Source organism: Phoenix dactylifera, unplaced genomic scaffold, assembly GCF_009389715.1.
Source record: "Phoenix dactylifera cultivar Barhee BC4 unplaced genomic scaffold, palm_55x_up_171113_PBpolish2nd_filt_p 001646F, whole genome shotgun sequence".
Classification (NCBI taxonomy): domain Eukaryota; kingdom Viridiplantae; phylum Streptophyta; class Magnoliopsida; order Arecales; family Arecaceae; genus Phoenix; species Phoenix dactylifera.
The window spans coordinates 23,948-41,420 of NW_024068949.1; positions in this window are offsets into that span (position 1 = coordinate 23,948).

Consider the following 17,473-nt stretch of genomic DNA (forward strand, 5'->3'; position numbering starts at 1 on the left):
GGCAGCATGCCGAGTGACCCTTTGAGACCGCAACCTCCTACTTTTCTCAAGGAGTAAAAGAAAAGGACGCCAACTCTTCCTCAATTTTTTTTTCCCACAAAAAAAGGGAAGAGAGAGAAGAGATAATATTATCTTTTGGTGAAAGGAGATACATACTGCATATAACTGAAAGAAAGCTAATTAAGACATTGTCCAACTAACTAGTATGATGTACTAGCAAGCAAATTTGAAGGGATCGATATAGCTTCCTTTCCCCCAACTTGCAACACTGCACGCTTTGCTTCAATTGCGGCCAAGAGAGCAATAAAGACATTAGAGACAAGCCTACCTCTGATATGCTACTATCCTATCTTGTCCATTGTTCCAACATGTGCCTCTTAAATGGTTGCATTAATCTTGCACTGTGAGGAAGACAGAGAAAAAAATTTTAGCAAGAAGTGTCTACATGAATCATCTGGCTTATTTCTCAAAGAATGAAGAATCTGTTTTAAGTAGGGCTATTGATTTTAGTTAATATGTTGAGTGAGATGGACAATCTTAATGTCCAAAAATACAATCAATCCTCTGTCAATTATAACACAACCAACCTAAAAAGATTTTTTTAACGACAAACTAATTCCATAACCTTGTGTGGATTTTTATCTGATAAGCAGATAATCCCAACAGCTTTGTATGAACGCAGTATTAGTGGAAGTTGTTTGGGCATGTTATATCGGATTAAAAGTTCCAATAATTGGATTAGCACATAGATACATGAGAAAGATGAGGTTGGATAAATTCTATTTGCATAGCATACATGGATTTAAAAGCTGAACTCTTTTAAGTCTACCTGCTTGAAATTAATTGTAGTGGGTGCTACTGATATACTGGCAGTTATGTCTAGTTATCATTTAAATACGACTCTACAAACCCTTAGAAACCAATTATTTCTACCCGGTAATAGCTAACTTGGCAAAAGCTTTCTTAAATTCCCCTCTACACTTATTACTGATATTACTAATGATACTAACACAAAACACTATTATAGAAAGCCCTCATGTTGAACCTAAAAGATTGATTTTGATGGTGCAAAACAGTTGAGTTAAAGATTGACTAATATATTTGCTTCGAGTTTAAGTGATATATTTTAGAAAGGAAAGAAGAAAGCCTTCAGCTACTCTCAAGTAAAGATCATCCATCTGAAGCCCCACATGAAAAATCTAAACCCCAAAACACCAAGAATATATTCTTTGGAAGGTCATAAACAAGCACAAAAGATTTCATCTTAAGCTACCTCAAGAATTGACCCCAAGCCTGCAACGAGTCAACCCTAGAACAGTCTCAAAAGACAGACAAAAAGCCAAAATTCCATCGCATCAACGAGTTGCCCCATGAAGAACTTGAGCCGACCCTAAACAAAGACGAGTCGACCCTAGAATGGCCACAGAGATAAGACAGAGAGCCAAAAAAAAAATTTATTAGTGAGTCGACCCAAGGAACTCACGAGCCAACTCCAATAAAACTAGAGTGGACTTTAAAAACAGTAGAGTCGACCTCAAAACAACTGTAGTGGAAAAACAAAAAGCCATGAAAGGTAGTCCATTGAAGAGTCGATCTCTGAAATAAATGAGTCAACTTTTAGAGAAAACACCCTATGAACTTTGGAAAAATAGAAAACCCAAAATTAGATGTTTTCATATTTTTTGGTATAAATGCTTTGTACTTTACAATGGAAAAGATAGTTTAGGTAAATTTGATGCCAAATCTGATGAAAACATCTTTCTTGGATACTCTTCATCCAGCAAAGCATATAAAGTGTTCAACAAAAAAAACTTTAGTTATAGAAGAGCCCATTCATATCCTTTTTGATAAAGCTAATGATCTTCCTTCAAGAAAAGAAAAGAATTTTGATGATGAGGTAGGATCTATGAGCAAACAAATAAAGAACCTCAACTTAAAGGACACATCTACACAAGATACAATGGACAGTAAAGCAAAAGATAATAACGATCAAGAAGAAGAAGAAGAAGAAGAGGAGCAGCCACAACAACCTTAAGATAGACATGACTTATCTAGAGAATGGAGGTATATACATAATCATCCTAAAGAATTAATTATAGATGATCTTTCATATGAGGTACGAACTAGATTATCCATTAAAGATATATGAAATTATTTAACTCTTGTTTCACTAGTAGAACCTAAGTCATTCGAAGAAACTCAACAAGATCATAATTGGTTAAATTCTATGCAAGAAAGACTAAACCTTTTTAAAAGAGAAATTGGTTGTTTGAAAACTTGGAAATAGAACCGAAGACTATGTTAAAATTGAAACAAAATGGGATTACAATAGCAAATTAAATGAAAATGAAATTGTCATATGAAACAAAGTCAATTTGATTGTTAAAAGATATAACTAAGAAGAAGGCATTATCTCCGATAAAAAATTTTGCATCTATAGCAAGAATAAAAGATATCTGATATTACTTACATTTGCTTGCTGCATAGAATTTAAAGTATTTTATTGGTTGTCAAAAGTGCTTTGTCGGAATGGTTTATTGCTAAGAAAGCTTTTGTGGTAATTGAAAATGATAAATTTCCAAACTATGCATTCAAATTAAACAAGGCTTTATTTGGTTTAAAGCAACCTCTTAGAGCTTGACATGAAGGATTACACAAATTCTTGTTAGAAAATGATCTTTCAAAAGAAATTTTTGATATAACCCTGTTCATAAGCTGAAAGGATTATAATACATTATTTGCATAGAATTATGTTGATAGGTGCCACTAATGAAATGCTATGTCAAGATTTTACTAAGCTCATACAGGAAGAATTCGAGATGAACATAATAGGTGAACTCACATTATTACTCGATCTCCAAATCAAACGAACAAGAGATGGAATCTTCATTAACCAAAGAAAGCATACAAGAGAAATCTTGGAGAAATTTGGCATGAAGAATGCAGAATATTTCAATACTCCTTTAAGCCCCTCTTATAAATTAGACAAAGTTGAGCATAATAAAAGTATTGATTCAGAGCATTATAGAGGCTTGATATATTCTTTGTATACCTAATATTATGTTGAATGTTTACTTATATGTCTAATTTTAAAGAATCACATTTAAATGCAGAACATATGTATTTGGCAATCACATAAAATATAACAAGTGCTATAAATTTAAGTGAGTATCCAATTTAGCACTCAAAAACCAAGCATACTGGAATAAGACATCATTTCATAAAACTCCATCTGCAAAATAATTGATTTTTTTTATTATTACCTCTACTCCAAGGACTACTATATGTAAATCGTTAAAGAAGGGGGAAAAAAAGAAGTAAACCACAAATATAAACATGTGTGCAATTATAAAGTTAAATGATATAAAGTATTAGGATCATGTTTGGCCCATTCTATGAATGAAGAGCATGCGTGAAAGGCACCCATTTTGTCAGGATTCAGAAAATTAAGTATTATGATCCATGAGTTTGCTGAGGTTAACCATAGGAACTACAGATACAAGAAGATACGCGCCATCACTAGTCATAAAAAACGGCAGCCATATTGCATCCTCGTGCCTATAAATACACACCAAAGCAAAGAGCAAGCAAGCAAACGCACTACTTGCTTGCAACTAGCTGCATACACTGGTATCATCTCCAACGATGGCCTTGAGGACTTTCCTCTTTGCAATGGTCTTATTGCAGGCTGGAGTGTGTGCACCGGTAGCACAAGCCCAGCTCGGGCGAATCCTCATCAATGGTATTGTTCCCTGCAGCAACAGCACCAAGACTACACCGGTCTTCCCAAGTAAGGCTAGCCCAATGATATCCTAAGTGCAAGCACTACAGATTTCTTCTCCAAGCAATGCACAAACAACACCAAAAAATTCAATCACCCATGGCTAATCCATTCTGCTTTTCTATTTCATTCCTGGGGTTTATGTTATAGAGAATTAATATTTATGTGAAGAACGCTCTTAGCCCATGAAATATCAGTGTATGATTTCTCAAGTCTCGCCAAGTCATGTCTGAGCAATGGATGTGTGACCTTTTAGCTTAGTAGATGATCAATCTTTTAGCATTTGAAGTTCTATGAAACTTGCTGCAGCATAATATTATAGAAAGAACTGTAGCTATTCTTCTTAAATCTCTATGGGGTTGCTAGATCTTCACACAAATGGTATTACCAAAGTTTTGCACCTTCTCGTATTTCCAAGTATCATAGAGTAGTACTAAACCATCTCATTGATTGCAATGCCTTGCAGATGCTTTGGTGCAGCTACAGTGTGGTGGCAGTGTAGTTTCCAGTGCAACCACAAATGACGATGGAGTATTTACCATGACACTCAATTTGCTAACAACTCTCTTATCAACACTCCTGAGTGGCTGCAATCTGGTGGTCGACACCCCTCTCTCTAACTGTGATGCATCGCTTCCATCCGGTGGTATCCTTCAATCAGCCTTGCAGCGCCTCACAGGCGGTCTTGTTGGTGGCATTCTCGGCAGTGTCATCAATATCATTCCAGCAGGTTTCAATCTTGTTCACTAACTCGACTGGGGAGGAGCTAGTGGCTAACAATGCCATTCTATAGATATGACAAATAAGGCAGAGTCTTCCATCTGAAGTGTTATCTTTCGAATGTTTATATATGTAGCCATGGATTATCTTTCGAATGTTTATATATGTAGCCATGGACTGTTAGTACTGATAATGTAACAGTCCTAATGCATAAGAATAAAGGACCTTTATGGTTAACAATGGGCCTCCCTCACTTTTTTTTTTTTGTCTATTGCAATAAAATTTAGCACGTTTAGCCATATATTTGTTGTCCAACAATAAGCCCTAGCCCTAAAGATTCCATGCTGAACTTGCAGTGACTATATCTCTCTAATAGTTCCACTAGACCATCTATCCTGCTAGTTAACTACTAAGAAAAACCAACTATGTTGCTCATCAAATATAGGTTGGGCTTAACTAATAATTATATTATATTTCTCAACAAGAAGATAGAAGGTATGGTTAAATTTTAGGTTGTGCCTTTGGAAGCATTTCTTCAATACAAGAAACAAAAACATGGTAGTTTAGCCCAACCTATAATCAAAGGCAATATGACGAAGTTGAAGCACTGTTTATCACCTTTTTGCAAAGTCTACAATGGTATTTGTTGTGATGCAACTGCAAAACTAATACATGCAAAATTTCATGATTTGAAAGATGTATCTATAGCTTTTCTTCTCTTGTGGATTTAAGGTATCAAAAGAATGAGGTGGCTTCTCCTTGTTTATCATGTGGCGATGTTATATATGGTATATACTTCCATCAAACTGGGGCTTCCCCCGGTCGTACCCCTCAGTTTACCAATTAGAGATCTAAGTTTTTAAGTCCCGTATGGTACATCCCCAGGTATTTGGGGCCTGCATAGCTATAGTGCAGGTGGATCACCCTTCCATTCTCTAAAAATTATGGTATATCTTCATCTCATTAACAATACTCCAAAGTCAATCCTAGCTTGCAAGATTCATAATGAGAAGCTTTACCATTCAATATTTAGACTTAACGTCATAACAAATATATGAACATTTTCATCCCTTTGATCTTGTATTCATTCATATAGCTCAACAAGGGAAATTAAGCAGTTGTAATCAAGCCTTAAAGAATAATCAACATTACTTGGAAAACCTAGAATAAGTTTTTGATTAAAGAACCCGATGATAAACTCAGGGGCAATCAACTATAAATGCTAAAGAAGATGAAGAGAATATCAGGACAAAACATGAAAGAAAGAGGTATATGTTGTTAACTTCCTACACCATATTCTTTTATATGCCATAAGAACAATTGAATCATAAATAGTTTATTCAATCTCCCACAAAATTTCATGCATCCACTAGTTTGCGAGTTCATAGTGCACTACAGGAAAATGGAGATTTTCCGACGCTTTTTTCCCGACGCTAGGGAGACGCATCGGGAAATCCCCCCTCCCCGCCGAACTTTGCCGACGCTTTTGAAAAGCGTCGGTACAGCTTGGGAATCAACGACGCTTAAAAGCGTCGTTAATGGTTGGTCCTACGACGACGCTTATAAGCGTCGTCGGAGGCCAAATTCCCTCAAATATCAGCCTCCCATCAAGATGCCCTAGCTGTTATCCCTCTCCTCTCCTCTCCCCCTCTCCTCTCCTCTCCTCCTCCATACGGCGCCGACAATCCACCGCCTCCCCCCCTCTCTCACCTCCATCCCGAACCCCAATCTGGAGGAAAGATGACTTCAGGTGAAGAGGAGGAAAAGGAGGAGGGAAGATGGTGAGGGGGAAGACGAAGATGAATCTCCAGCACCAGGTTCGGCATCACCTCTCCCTTCTTTTCTAGCTTATAACCCTCTCGATCCTCTCCTCTCCTCCCTACAGCGCCGACAATCCACCGCGTTCAGATGACTCCAGGCAAGTGAGGAGGAGGAAAGATGACTCCAGGTTAGGGTTCTCTCTCGATCTACTCCCTCTTCCTCCGCCTTACCTCTCGCCTTCTTACTCTCCGGGGGGCCTGTTGTTTTTCTTGGATGGAAATATTCTGAGAGGAAAGCGAGGAAAAATAAATTAATTTAGAGATGGAACTTCGAGTGATATTAATGGCGATTCTGTTCATCTCATCGGTAGCTACTGGAATTGGAGCTGGAATAGGGGAGGATTACGTCCGGCCCAAGCCCCGGAAAGCCCTAACTTTTCCATGGAAGCGGAAGCAGTCCTCGGAGCCCCAGCAAGTGATTTTTCGATCACCTTCTGCGGATAATTTAGAAAAAAAATTGCTTTGTTTGAGGTTTGGATCGTGATCTGATCCTATTTAGGAACGTCGCTCGCCGGATCTGTTGCTCTCATTGTTTCTAGTTTGTGGAACAGGTCGCTGATTGATGGTTTTAGTGTAGTTTGTTGGCTATTTTTAGAATGTTTTGATGGAAAATACCTAATTGGTTCTGGTGCTATTTATCCAGGAACTGCTTCGAACTCAAAATTCCCAGTTTCAATGTACTGAGGGCAGATTTTTCCTCTTCTTATGTAAGTATTAGATTCTATTTGTTTCTTTTTCTTTAATTCCTCTTCTTGCTTTCGATAAAGTCTTGAATTCTTGATTCCATTTCAGGGCATTTTTTCGCTGCTCAATCTGGTGGTCTTCCCTCTCGCCTACACTCGGTCCCCAGTGAAGAAAATAATTTTTTTTTAATAATTGAAGGCTAAAGCCGACGCTTATAAGCGTCGGCTTTGAGGATTTTAGCGACGCTTTTAAGCGTCGCTAGAAAGCGTTGCTAAAAACCTACCTTTCACGACGCTTTCCCAAAGCATCGGGAAAAACTTTTCCCACGCAGGAATAAACAACGCTTTGGTGACGCTTTTAGAAGCGTCGGCTGGACTTTAGCCGACGCTTATAAGCGTCGCTAAAGGTCGAAAAATGCGTCGGGATAGGTGGGTTTTCCTGTAGTGGTGGAAGCCCCTGACAACTTTTGAATACATGCAGTGGCAGTTTGATTGATAAATTTTACTAAAACAAGTTTTTAAAAAGATCAAAATGAATAAGTATTACAGAAATGGTTGTTTGGTTATTTTCCGTAAAACCTAATTTACGAAAACTGGCGAGTCATAAAATCTGATAAACGAGGTTTATGAACCAATTTTTCACAGAACATGTTTTACAGAAATCATATTTTAAAATTATTTGTTGAAGGAAGTTCAGAAAGAACTAAACAACCCCATAGTGTTTTCCTTCAAGGCCCTGTACCTATATTTGTATATAAATTTTGATTATATTACTGAGTGTAAGATCAAACAATCTGAAGGTTTTTAATTCCAGAATCATGATTTAATTCATTTTCTCAAATGCAATATCTTTAAATCTATAAGGTGAAATTTTCTAGAAGTTGGTTGTTAAGAGGTGGGTAGCCTTTTTTGAAAAAGAAAAAAAAAATGTTTGATGGACAAAATTTATGATGATAAAAAGAGAAAAAACACAATTTACTCAATTTTCAATTTTATGGATCTTTGGACTTTCAGAAAATTGATTGCAGAGCAGAACATTTGAGATAACAAAATCATGACCAGTAAAATCAAAGAATATCTAAGTCACAAAATATTACAATTTAGTTGTGCATCCAAGAACTTTCATACTTGTAGGACCTTGACCACTAATCCACTACTTGCGATGATTGAATGTGCTAGTTTGAACTTTACCATGAATTAAAGAACTGAATTTTTGTTGGTTTATGTAATGTAGACTCTACTATGATTAGAGGAATGGTTATGGCTGGAATCACAAGATCCACATGAGGCATGCTGTCTAAGTAGCAGTTGGGACCAGGGCCTCCCTTATCAATTTTCCCAAGAGAATAGGTTGGCTATAGCTGGAATAGCTTTCCTTGGCTTTCAATTCAAGCCCCATAAAGGACCCCTGTCCTTTTCAAAAGGAGAGGACCAGAAGCACTTCAGCATGCAGGCTTGTGGGGGCGGAATGGAGTTAATGGAGTTGAATTAATGCCTTGAAGGATGGGGAACTGATGGAGGAATAATGCAGTAGAAATGCTGATAGGAAGGCAAAGAGACAAGCCAAGGTATGACCTCCCATCATCTTCCAGCTGGTTGGATAGTGTGTCAAATTTTCTAAAACAAGATGCTCGGTGGAAACTTCAATAAATACATAACTAGGCAAAGAGAATAGCAGAGACCTAGAAATTTGGTGAACTGCCTTAGAGATGTTGCAGTACCTCAGCAACAACTCATCTGCAACCTTGATCTCAAAACAAAAACTATAAATGTGCATGCAAGTAAATGTGGGCATCATCGACGTACAAATGCGACAACATGATGAGGCAAGATTATATGATACTGAATATTAAGGTAGGTAGCATCTTCTGATAAAGATACAACATCTTGATGAATGTAATGTCATATCAAGTTCAAAAAGAAAAAGATGCAGCAACAGCTAGACTAGAAGTTAATACGCTAGAAGAACTGAAATCTTTTTTTCAACATTGATCCCCTAAAGGAAGATCATCATATGGGCAAATTATCTTTTATGCAAAGACGATAGATCCAAAGACAGCAAAGAAATAGAGAGAAGAATACCTATGGCCTACATCCATGAGGTCTTTTGATTCAAATAAAGATAAAACTGCAACCAAGTGAAGCACAATTATACAGTTCCCGAAAAACCACTTCCAATTCTATCGTTCAGAAAATAGCTTCTTAAATTATTATGCATTACTGTCAGAGCCAAAAAGCTTCAATCTTTCTGCTCAAGTTATCACAAAAAAAACACTCTCATTTATCTTCCTGATAGAGTTGGACAGCCGTTGGATGTTGGCTAAGTAAAATAATTCTATCGTTGAAAGATTTGAATGGAAGGATCCTGAAAACAAACGCCAAGAAAAGGGTCAGCAGAACAGTAATTTGGGAGGCTACACTTACCCGGAAGAGTAGTGGTCTTTAAAAGGGCTTAAGGGCCGTCTAATTGTGAGTGGACTGGGCGTAAGACCACGTCCGGTCATTTGTTCAAGTCTCACTTGAGCTCTGTTTTAGACCAACCAAACCTTGAAAGCCAGTTCCTCTGGCCGAAGAGGGTTCAAACATCAAATTAAGGGTGGCAATCAGGCTGGATAAGATACAGAATAAATTAAAAATCTGTCAACCCGAATCTAACTTATTGGTTAAGTAGGTAAAAAATCCAGACCTAAGTCTGACTATTTTATTAAACAGATAATTTAATCTAATCTACAATAAGTTAATTCAAGTTAAATTTTATTAGATAGGTAACCCAACCTAATTTGCAACAATTTGAATCAAGATAAATAGGTTAAACGGTTAAGCAATGTCACTCGTAATTTAAATGCCCAAGTATGGGCAACCAAGTGGATAGAAGAGAAAACGAAAAAATTAAGAGCCACTATGTTATAGCTTATACTTTGAAGTAATATTAACAATGTAACACCACTTATATTTATATTTATTTTTAGCCAGATATACTTCTTTTGAAAAAGGAGGGGGGGGGGGTGGTTGGTGTTCGCGTTGTAGACGATTTGCATACAAGGTTCAACTAGAGGTGACAATTGGGTCAAGTTGGACAAGATATACGTTAGGATACATGATAGATCAAAAATCTGCTAACCTAAACTTAACATGTTTATTAAACAAATCGAAAATCTAAATCTGAACCTGACCATTTTATTAAACCGGTGATCTAGCTTGATCTATAATGAGTTGAAACAAATTAATGGGTTAAACGGTTAAGCATTGCTACTCTTCTAAGTTCGGCAAATTAAGGGACAAAAAAATTGCAAATTAAATGTACAGTTCTATGTTTATCGATCATAATATTTGGTGATGGTGGTGACAGCTTGCTGGTACAAAATCACCCAAGTCGGAGGAGGCTAGAAATGCGATGTGTGGAAGACGTGAAGCATGAATAACACGTGGCTTGTATGTGGTGCAGTCGCGTAAGGTTTCGGTGTTTTGGCACTGCATAGGATTTCTTGTGCCCATAAATGGGGACACGAACCATGTCCTTGTGGCCCATTGGGCCTATTTCTTTTCCAGGTTGTAAGAGGCTCTGAGGCAAATACTACAGAACCACAACTATACAAGATAGCATTCCTCTAGGACGGACTTTGATCACAAGGAATGTGCTCATATCTCAAAAATTGCACCAATTATTCTTTCGATTTATTGCTTTTTTTTGTGGTAAAAACGACATTGCATATAGCTCTTACATGGGTATAGCCTACCAAGTAAAAAAAAAGAAAATGATACAAAAAAAGAGGAAGCTCACCGGCATAAGTCCAGATAAACTCTCCAGAGTGCCAAACAATATAGGAAGCAACCCATTCTGTTTGCCTTCCGATACACATGTGCTGCCTGAAAGAATACCATCCCCCTGACCAGTCTGCAGGTCTCCCGAATCAGTGAATGGCTGTCCCCATATTGATCCACTTCCCATATCCAATCAATCACTATAGAGGAATCCTCCTCGAGGAGTACCCTATTTGCGTCAAGTACTCTCCTCGTATAGGAGATACCCTCCCATGCTGTCCGAAGCTTCGCCTCAATGACTGTTGAGCCAGGACCAAGCATGTTCATCTTTTACCATAATTACTTGTGCTGAAGCAAGCAAACAAACACTTGACCTGATCTATTCCATCTTCTTTTTTTGTTTTTTGGTAAATTGGATGCATTGAATTAAAGTAAATGTAAGTAGATACGTCCGTGTGAGTCAGAAAATAAGATATTTAAAAACTGAACAGAAAGATCAGCAGAAGATCTATTCCAGCATTAGAAGATGACAAATAGAAGGAGTCGTCGCTATTCACTGTATCTTAATAAAGCAATTACTAGGAGGTGTCTAATTAACATATTGAGCCTGAATTCATCGCACGTATAGGCTTTGCAGGAATAGCAGAACTTCTAGGATCTTATGCTTTCTAGTTTTCATAATATGTCAAGCACTCTTGTGCAAGATTTATAGCTTTTCCAATTATTTTTTCTGATGGTCCTATTGGGCCTACTCTAGTGAACGCTTTTCTTCTATCATGTGGCCCTTGGACGACCCTTTTAGTGATTTACCCAAACAAAATAAATATCATTACGAAATATTAAGAAGAATAAGTTAATTGTGTTGTTATTGAAATTGCATTTGAGCTCCCTTTATTGGGGAGAAAAAAAAAAGAGCAAAGAGAATAGAAGCAGACAACGCCAAGAATTGGGTCAGGATCCAACCTAGCTACCGCGCTGATACTAACCTTGGTATCCTCCATGCCATCCGAGTTTGATATAAAAGTGAAAGGGGTTTTAATATGAATAAAGATCTATTTAGGAAATCCAGCTTTATTGGAATAGATTTTTTACTGAATTCATGGATTAAGCAGCCTATTTGGGTATGGCACATGTTAATCTAGCACTCCTGCAGCTCGAATCCTATGGGAGGGGGAAAAAAATAATCTTCATAAGTCTTTTTTCTTCTTGCAGACCATTAGACTCATAAGTTAAGATATAGGTTAAAACTTGGATGGGTTTTTAGAAGATTGCGAGCTAGGTAGGCTAACAAATCCAATTTCTCTAGGCTATCATATAGGAATATCCAAATAGATCCTAAGTGGGATCAATAAAAAAATTGCGAACAAACAACAAAGGCTCCATTCTATAGCTCAGCAGCCGAAGCTCACACATGAATAAAACAAATGCAGCTATATCTATTAAATTAATATTTCTGTTGGTAGTCTGCCAATTATCCTCATTGGTATTTCATAGGGTAGTTTATTATTATTATTTATTTTTTTGGCGGTGGCCGGTGGGGGAGATGCGACATCAGAAACTGTGGAAAAGAAAAAAAATCTATTACAAATTGAAGTTCGAATTCTCTTCTTCTAAAGAAGAATAATAATAATTGAGTGGTTGGTCTTTTTATCAACACAAGCCACAAAAATAGATACATTTTGTACTCCAGATATGACACCCAAGTTAGGTCCTGTGCTCTTTACGTGATGTATTATCCAACATATACAATAGACGCCAACTATCCCATCTTATAGGAGAGGTTCAGAAACTACATGTGGCCATGCAACATGAAACGTGTGAAACCCAGAATCTCGTCCGAAAAACCTAGCCAAATTATATTTTTTTAAATATTTTAGTTTTTATGAGTACTCAAGATCTTTCTGATGAATAACCTATATAGAACTAAACTCACGCCTGCACGTGTCCTCACATACTTTCTTTATTTAAGCTATAATATGTTCGTCAGGTTAAGAGTCTAAATTTATTCAAATCTAATTACAAACACTATAATCGACCCATGCTGAACCCATGTAATGTCTCCTAGTCCATATGGGTCATATACTCAGCCTTAATTAGCCCATGCAATGTCCCATATACTCGGCTTTGCACGTGCCCTGCTGCTCCAACAAGGGCCTTTTGCCAAAAGATTAAGAGAAGTCTTCAGACGCGAGTCTGTGTGGTTGCTTCGAAGCATATGGGAGTGGAGGTTGGTGAAGGGGGAAGGGGAGGAGGGATAGCGGCGCTCCGGCTGGAGGGAAGAAGACAACGGAGGGGCCTGTGGCGTCCCGGCGGGCGAGCCCGGTGAAACCGACTCCGGAGCCGGCTGAGACTCTGGTTGACTCATCGCCGGACGTTGAGGGGTGGCGGAAGCCAAAGAAGTTCGCCCTACGGGGGTCGCCGGGGAAGGGCCTAGGGCATCCGGAGACTGGTGCGGCGGTGGCATCCCGGACGACTGAGTCAACCCAATACCGGGTGCAGCGGGGGGCGATTCCGAACCAGGAACACGACTCGGACCCCGAGCTAGACCCTGTAGCAGACCGGGTGCCAAACTCGCCAATCAGACCCAAAGACCCTGGGCCAAGTAAGGTTTGCGGGCCAAACATTGTGGTGGGCTCGTTGAATTTGGATCGAGCCAAGGGATGTCATCGGGCTGACGCGGGGCCCGTCCTGCTGAAACGGGCTCGGAGCCCAACAAAGCGCTCGTCTGGCACGGCCCGCTTGGCACGGTTTCCTTCCGTGCCAAGCGTGCCGAGGGGGGTGCCGGCAGGCCTGGGAGCTGACCGGCGGAGGTTTCGCAGCCGGAGTTTGTCGCCGGCGATCTTGGGAGGAGTCCGACCTGCTGGTGGGATGCCTGGAGTGGTCCCGAATCCCGGTGGTGATGTGAAGGGGGGCCATGGCGACAAGGTACCAATCTGTGGGACGGCGATGCCGGGGACTTCTACTCCGGCGATCATTTCGGCGACCGACGGCGGGGATCCGGCGGGGGCTCCAATGGGTAGCCTGTCACGTCCGGCAGCAGGGGAGGATGTACCCAGTTGCTTGCCGGCTGGTGGGGCACTTGAGACTCCGACCGATCGGAATGCTGGGGGAGGAGTAATTAGTGGCCCGATTCATGCTGAGATTGCTAAGCAGATGAAGGAGGTGCTGCTAAAGAGGGAGGCAGGGTCTTCCTCAGATGTGAAGGGGTCACGGGAGGGGGACGAGTCACAGGAACTTGAGACTCACCCAAGGACTACTCAGCCTTTGTGATGAAGGTTCTACTATGGAATTGTAGGGGGGCGGAGAAGCCGTCCTTTAAACCGGCTTTCCAGAGATTGGTAAGCCTTCATGATCCGGAGATTTGCATTCTGTTTGAGACAAGATTGTCTGGAGGTAGCCTGGAGCGGGTCAGGCATGTTATTCCGAGGTCTTGGGGGACTTATGCAGTGGAGTCACAGGGGTTATCAGGGGGGATTATCGTGTTGTGGAGGGTGGGGTCGTGCAACATTGACGTCTTCCACCAGTGCAAGCAGCAGGTGAATTTAGTGATATCATAGGGTAGTGCTCCCCCATGGGTTTTACTTACTGTATATGCAAGTACAGACTATAGGGAGAGACGAGTGTTGTGGGAGGAGGCCACAAGCCTCATTCAGTTGGGGCACCCGGTGATGGTAGCTGGGGACTCAATTGCATTGATGGTCCGGTGGAGAAGAGGGGCGGGAAGGCATTCACCAACAAAATTGAGGTTCGAAAATTTCAGGATTTTCTGATGTCTAATGTGCTTGCTGACCTTGGCTTCACAGGTCCGAGATTCACATGGTGCAACAACCAGCAGGGTCAGGCCAGAGTTTGGGAGCGGCTTGACCGAGTATTTGCCTCTACCGGATGGATCCAGAGATTCTCAGACTATTGGGTGCGCCACTTGCCTAGGATTGCCTCTGACCACAGCCCCATATTGGTTAGTACCTCACATTCTGTTCAGTCTCATTGTCCATTTCGGTTTGAGAAGATTTGGTTGTCCTATCCGAGGTCTTGGGATGTGGTGAGGGAGGCCTAGAGGACGCCTGTTCGTGGGAGTGCGATGTATAGGGTGACCCGGAAGCTTGAGCTGACTAGACGCCGATTGACTCGGTGGAATAAGGAGGAAGTGGGGAATTTATTTAGAAGGGTGGAGGAAGTTGAAGCATCCATTACTACGGCGCAGGCCCAAGAGGATAGTGGGGGAGGACTGTCTGAGGAGGATCAGGGGGAGCTCAGGAGGCTTTTGGCTAGGCATCATTCTTTACTTAGGCAGCAGGAGGTATTCTGGAGACAGAAGTCGAGGGTTCAGTGGATTCGTGAGGGGGACCGCAACACGAGGTTTTTTCATCAGTCGACCATCATGCGGAGACAGCAGAACAGGATTCGCAGGATCAGGGACAGCAGGGGTCAGGAGTCAGAGGATATGGAGGTTGTCAGGAGGACTTTACTGCAGTTCTTTCATGCCAGATGGACTGACATAGGGAGGCCGGATGAGGATGGCTATGAGTGGGGGTTGGTTCCAGAGGTGCAGATCACCGAGGGAGAGAATGCAGCTTTGAGCAGACCAGTGTCAGATATGGAGATTCAGGAGGCCTTATGGTCTCTAGGTGAGGATAAAGCCCCAGGCCCAGACGGCTTTCCCCCACTTTTCTTCAGGAGGTATTGGCAGATTATTAGACAGGAGACTATAGAGGCTATTCAGCAGTTCTTTGTATCGGCATCGATGCCTATGGAGTGGAGGCGGACCTTTATTACTTTGATCCCGAAGAGACATGACCCAGTTGAGCCGGGCCACTTTCGTCCTATCAGTTTGTGCACGACTATGCACAAAGTAGTGGCGAAGGTGCTAGTACAGAGATTGAGAGGTGTTTTGCCCAGGATTATTTGTCAGGAGCAGGGAGCCTTTGTTGGAGGACGCTCGATTTCTGACAATGTCCTTTGTGCTCATGAGTTCATGACTGATCTGCAGTGTGCTCCCCGTTGTAGGAGTCTGATGGGGGTCAAATTGGATATGGAGCGGGCGTATGATAGGATGAGGTGGGACTTTGTTAGGCGAGCATTGGAGAGGTTTGGTTTCCATCCACAGTGGATTAGATAGATTCAGGGGTGTATTCTGTCACCATCTTTTGCATTACTGATAAATGGCTCCCCATCGCGATACTTTGAGTCATCAGTGGGCCTGAGGCAGGGTTGCCCGTTGTCACCACTTTTGTTCATCATATGCTCGGATTACCTGTCACGAGCACTTTGCCATGCATCAGTGGCACAGGAGATTGAGGCATATAGGCCGGCGAGGGGTGTGACATGTATCTCACATTTGCTGTTTGCGGATGACTGCTTACTATTGACCCGCGCGACACGGAGGTCAGCTCTGACGATTAGGGGGATCCTGGAGGGATACTGTGGAGCTTCAGGTCAGATGGTCAACTTTTCTAAGTCAGCCATCAGCTTTAGCCCGAGGACTGACCCTAGGGTGAAGGCCTCCATCGTGAGCAGTTTGGGGATAGCCGAGCAGGAGGGGACCCTTAGATACCTCGGGGTTCCGATTACTGGCCGGCGCCTGCGGCAGGGGGAGTGCACGGTTATGGAGGCGTGTATCAGACGGAGACTGGAGAGTTGGCAGGCGAGTACCTTATCGATGATGGGCAGAGTCACCCTATTGAGGTCAGTTTTGAGTTCTATTCCTGTTTACCTAATGTCCAATACTCTAGTACCGGTGTCTGTTATCCGCAACCTAGAGAGGATGTTCAGGAGTTTCATTTGGGGGCACCGTGGGGATAGAGAGGGCATCCACCTATTGGCTTGGGAGGTCATTTGTCAGCCAACCAGCCGGGGTGGATTGGGAGTCCACTCTCTAGTCGAGCGCAGGGAGACACTGGCCACTAGGCTTGCAGTTAGATTTCTTCTGGAGCCGGGGAGTCTTTGGGCTTCTCTGCTGAGGGCGAAGTATGGCGACCCCATCTCTTCGGCCACTTTCAGAGCTGGACGTGGGTCTTCATTTATCTGGAGAGAGATTTGCTCCCGTGCCCCGGGGGTGCTGCCTATGATCCGGTGGGAGATTGGGGATGGTCGGACTATCAGCATTCTAGAGGACAGGTGGCTTTCGGAGAGCATACTGCGGGACTGGCCTACATTGATGGACCATGTTTGGTTGGAGGGGCGCACAGTGAGTTCTCTGTTTGTTCAGGGAGAGCAGAGATGGGATACAGATCTTGTTAGGCGGGTCTTTCATGAGCAGCTCGCAGAGCGAGTACTGGCCTTGCAGATTCCGGTGGGGCTGACAGTGGATAGGAGGATATGGAGCTTGTCCGGGCGAACGTTAGTGAGTTCTCGCGACATAGCGCAGTGGAGAGGAGGAGTCGTGACCCGACATTTTGACGGTGCCTGGATATGGAGACTACGGGTCCATCCACGCGTCGCACTCTTCCTGTGGAAGGTAGCATGGGGTTGTCTACCTACTAGGAGTGTTCTGATGCGACGGGGTGTACGGATAGCTGGAGATTGTGGAGTCTGTCCGGAGGTGGAGGAGTCCATCTATCATGTGCTAGTCGAGTGCCCGCGGGCTGTTCAGATCTAGAGGGGGGCACGAATTTCCTATGACCCGGGGCAGAGGTGGTCGTCCATTGCTGAGTTCCTTCGCTTCCTGGAGATCCCGGGAGGTGGGCCCGAGGCGGAGGAGAGAGGGA